At 47.1% G+C, this 5,299-nt stretch overlaps 1 pseudogene; it reads right to left on the bottom strand.

The window, feature by feature from the left end:
- The window catches only part of LOC110334242, a 4,925-nt pseudogene extending 2,628 nt beyond the window's left edge, over window positions 1-2,297 (bottom strand).
- Between the last annotated feature and the right edge of the window lie 3,002 nt (window positions 2,298-5,299).

Consider the following 5,299-nt stretch of genomic DNA (forward strand, 5'->3'; position numbering starts at 1 on the left):
CCTGGAACTCACTTTGTAGACCAGGCTGGCCTTGAACTCAGAAATCCGCCTGCCTCTGCCTCCCGAGTGCTGGGACTAAAGGCGTGCGCCACCACGCCCGGCTGTTCAACTTTTAAAGATGCAGAATTCTCTGGAATTAAATTAAGCTTATCTATGAGATACAGCTTCTTTTGATTGTTTAGCAATATTTTCATTAATTTTAAATTACACCGATTGGTTGAAATTTAGTCATCTCAGGTGAGATTTGTCTCCTGCTCTAGCTGCATTTTCCCCTTGTGGTTTCGAAGCTGAGAGCCTAGAAGGTTGCCCTACCACCTATTCCCTAGCCTAAGACTTGTGTATAGCTGAGGGCATTGCTCAGTGACAGCGCATCTGCTCAGGAGGAGTCAGTCTTTGGATCTTACCTGCAACACGCAGAAACAGAATTGTAGCTTCTGTGAGTGCTTGATGGCTTTCGTGTACTATTTTTCTTTTCTTTACTTTTTTTGGAGGGTGGTGGTGGCAGGGTGTTTGAGACAGAGTTTCTTTGTGTAGTCCTGGCTGTCCTGGAACTCACTGTGTAGACCAGGCTGGCCTCGAACTCAGAAATCTGCCTGCCTCTGCCTCCCGAGTGCTGGGATTAAAGGCGTGCGCCACCACTGCCCGTTTTCTTTACTTTAAAAAAAAATTTACTATTCTCTCATATATTGCATCCTGACCACAGTTTCCCTCCAAGTCCTTCCCCTCCAAGCCCTCTCTCCTCCAGACCACATCACCTCAGTTTCCCTTTAGAAAAGAGCAGGCCTCCCAGGTATAGCAACCAAACCCCTCCTAACAAGTCATAGTCAAACTAAGAATATACCCTCATATCAAGGCTGGATGAGGCGACCCAGCAGGAGGAAAGGGGTCCCAAAAGCAGGCAAAAGAGTCAGGGACAGTCCACATGCCCACTGTTGAGACTAAGCACACAACCCACAAGCACACTAAGCTACACAACCATAATATACATCTAAAGGACCTAGCTCAGACCCAGGCAGGCTCCCTAACCATAATATACATCTAAAGGACCTAGCTCGGACCCAGGCAGGCTCCCTAACCATAATATACATCTAAGGCACCTAGCTCGGACCCAGGCAGGCTCCCTAACCACAATATACATCTAAAGGACCTAGCTCGGACCCAGGCAGGCTCCCTAACCACAATATACATCTAAAGGACCTAGCTCGGACCCAGACAGGCTCCCTAACCACAATATACATCTAAAGGACCTAGCTCGGACCCAGGCAGACTCCCTAACCATAATATACATCTAAAGGACCTAGCTCAGACCCAGGCAGGATCCCTGCTTGTTGCTTCTATGAGCACCTGTACTGACTAGTTTTGTGTCAACTTGACACAGCTGGAGTTATCACAGAGAAAGGAGCTTCAGCTGAGGAAATGCCTCCATGAGATCCAGCTGTGGGACATTTTCTCAATTAGTGATCAAGGGGGAAGGGCCCCTTGTGGGTGGTGCCATCTCTGGGCTGTTAGTCTTGGGTTCTACAAGAGAGCAGGCTGANCAAGCCGGGGGAAGCAAGCCAGTAAAGAACATCCCTCCATGGCCTCTGCATCAGCTCCTGCTTCCTGACCTGCTTGAGTTCCAGTCCTGACATCCTTTAGTGATTGACAGCAATGTGAAAAGTGTAAGCCAAATAAACCCTTTCCTCCCCAACTTGCTTCTTGGTCATGATGTTTGTGCAGAAATAGAAACCCTGACTAAGAAAGCACCTTTGAACCTTCCTTGGTTGATTCTCTGGGCTGTGTTCTTATGGAGCTCTTGACCCCACAGGCTCCTCCAATCCTTCCTTCCTCTTCTCCTTTGGATTCCCCGAGGTCCGCCTAACGTTTGACTGCGGGTCCCTGCATCTGCTCCCATCTCTTGCTGGATGAAGCATCTCTGATGACGATCTAGCTAGCTTCAGATCTACAAGGACAGTAGAACACCATTAGGAATCCTTTCATTGCCTTCCCCCCCGCCCCAGTTATGTTTCCTTCTGTCCTTGGTCTCGGGGCTATCCAGCCTCTGAATCCTGGCCATACAGACAGTGTCAGGAGTGGGCTCCCTCTCATGGTATGGGTCTCACACTGGACCAGTCATTGGTTGGCCACTCCTACAAGTTCTGTGCCTTATGTGAAGCTATTTTTAATTCCAAGCTTCTGTATGCACACACCTAAAGGGACCTGATAAATGTCTTCATCCTTCCAATCATGAGGTTCCCACCCTCAAACAGCAGAAGGCGGCACTTGGTCTGAGTGATGTCTGCATGGAGGTCCATCATCCTTCCCCTAGTGTCCTTTATCTCGTCCGCCGTACACACGAGCAGAAGCAAGTCTTTGATGGGGAGTACAGCTCTGATTGTCGACCTTCATGTGGTCCCCAGAGTGTGTGATCAGGTCATCAAAGCCATGTAAGCCAAGGTGGGGCACGATCGGGAAACGGGTTTATCTGTCATCTGAGGGTTTCGAGGGATTAGTAACCCTTTGAGTCACACACTTCTCACTCTCTGGGGCAGAAATGATGCAAGGTGGCATGGCTCTGGCTCAGACGTTAAAACGTGGTTAGGACGGTAGCAGGGGAGTGCAGCTAGGAACCTTAGCATCAGCCGTCATATTTATTCCCGGTCACACGGAGGTTAGAGAACACCCTGAAGTTATACAAATGGTGGGTACTGAGTTGTGTTGAGAACCGAGCTCTGCCCGGCAGAGGCTGGTGTGGTTAGTCTATGCATTCAGCCGACTTACAAGAAGACGATTTTATGAGGAGCACGGCACTGTTGCTCTCTCCCCGGCGTGATTCCGACCTTGCCAGGTTTAGTTTTCAGTGTAGAGTCTCACTGGAACTCTCTCCTTATCTCCACTTTAACAAATGAGGCCATTATCAAGCCCTCTATACGCACCAAACCCCAGAAAGAAGGAGTTACGGATTTAATTTATTTCTTCCAAGGGCTGTTACTCATTCACAAATGAAGAAAGGACAATTTTGGGAAGTTTTGGTCCAAGTTCATAAATGACCAACTCCACGGGTCCTGGGTTTGACTCCTTTCCGTGCTTATGAGAGATAGTGATGGTCCTCTGCTTTCTGTTACTATAGACAAATACCTGAGATAATAAGCTTAAGAAGACAAAAGGTTTGCTTTGGGTGGCAGGGTTGAAGGTCTGGTTTCACAGCGGGTTGGCTCTAGTGCTTTAGAGGTATAATGAGACATGTTGGTGGGTGCTCGCAGAGGAAGACCGTTCACTTCCTGGCAGAAGGGGCCGGATGTGGATGAATGTTGGATGTCTTCCTCCGTCACTCTCTACCTTCTTTCTTTCTTTCTTTCTTTCTTTCTTTCTTTCTTTCTTTCTTTCTTTCTTTCTTTCTTTCTTTCTTTCTTTCTTTTGTTTTTTTTATTATTTTTTTCTTTTTTTCTTTCTTTCTTTTAAAGATTTATTTATTTATTATATGTAAATACACTGTAGCTGTCTTCAGACACTCCAGAAGAGGGCGTCAGATCTTGTTTCAGATGGTTATGAGCCACCATGTGGTTGCTGGAATTTGAACTCCGGACCTTCAGAAGAGCAGTCAGGTGCTCTTACGCACTGGGCCATCTCACCAGTCCTGTTCTTTCTTTTTTGAGACAGGATTTCTCACTGATCTGGAACTACCAGCTCAGCTAGACTGGCTGGCCAGTGAGCCACGGCTAGCATGGGTATGACAGGCCCAGGCCACCACACTAGGCTTTTTATTTGGGCCTAGGGATTTAAATTAGGGACCTTCTGCCTGTGCTGTAAGCACGCTACCCATGCAGCCGTCTCCTAGCTCTGTGTATCTTTATTACTAACGATGTTCAAGTCTGAGTCTAACATATTGATATATTGGGCTCAGAGGAAATGGCTCGAAGACGCAGCACTTGCTACGAAAACATGACGACCAGAGTTCACCCATATAAAAGCCCACTGGGTGTGGTGGTCCTCCTATAATCCTAGCACTTGGGAGGAGACAGGGGTTCAGTGAAAAACTTAATAACTAAAGAGGATTACAATCAAGCAATACAGTCAACCTCTGGCATCCACATTCCCCTACACACATGCCACCCAACATGTAATCACATGGAAATAGACTGCAGGGGGCCTTACCGCTGCACCTGGGATGGCCTTGAAGGACAATGAAGAAAGTCCTTCACATGGGCAGGTTGAAAGAAGCTGCGCTTTGTGTGGACAGGAGACATGGCCTGGGGGCATGAACACCTTTGTGCCTCATGTCTTTGATTCCAGAAAGCTTCCACCACGAAGAAAAGCATACTAAAACAACTCAGCAGAAGACACCATGGTGTGTAGACATAGGTCAGTCATGGCTGCAGATCATCAAAGGGCTGGCATGTAGTCACTGAGTGAAAGGGCAAGCATAGCAGACATGAAGGCCACCCAGGAGCCCAGGGGCACACAGTCCCATCTACCTAGGCTGATGGTACTACTTAGACGCTCCTGGCCAAAGGGGACTAGAGTAGTTTGCCGAAGACATCATTGCAATTCTGACTCGGAAGTGGTTGTCTATAGTATTGTCTTATGTGTGCCGCAGGTGGCAGGGTCACAGGGGCATGGCTACCCAAGCCTATGTATTCTAGACACTAGACATAGAGCTTTGTCTATGGTTCAGTCTTGCTTTAGTCAACTGTTCCATGATCTGTACCTCGTTCCTCCCTTTTAGAATAAATTGGTTTGTTTTCCCTCTGTGTTGTTTTATATTGGCAGCATGACACTTTAAAGTATTACATTTATTTATTTAGTTTTTATGTGGAGTATGTGGTGTATATGTGGTATGTATGTGTGTGTACGTATGTTTGTATGTGTTTGTGTGTGCATGCATATGTGTATGTATGTGTGTGTATGTGCGTTTGTGTGTGGTGTGTATGTGGTATGTATGTGGTATGTATGTGGTATGTATGTGGTATGTACGTATGTGTGTGTGTGTGTGTGTGTGTGTGTGTGAAGGCCAGAAATCCAAATCTGGTCTCTTTGTCACTTTCTCTTTACCTTATCATTTGACACAGAGTCCCTCATTGAATTGGGAGCTCTCTGCGCCAGCCGGCCTGGCTATCCTCACATGGCCCCTAGGGATCCATAGCCGTCTGCTTCCTCAGCACTGGCATCACAGAGGTACATTACAACTCCCAGCTTTTTATGTGAATAATGGGGACCCAAACTCAGGACTGCACTCTTTTTTTGGTTTGCTTGTTTGATTGTTTTTTGAGACAGGGTTTCTCTGTATAGCCCTGGCTGTCCTGGAACTCACTTTGTAGAC

The sequence above is a fragment of the Mus pahari genome, chromosome 16 (assembly GCF_900095145.1).
Source record: "Mus pahari chromosome 16, PAHARI_EIJ_v1.1, whole genome shotgun sequence".
NCBI lineage: Eukaryota > Metazoa > Chordata > Mammalia > Rodentia > Muridae > Mus > Mus pahari.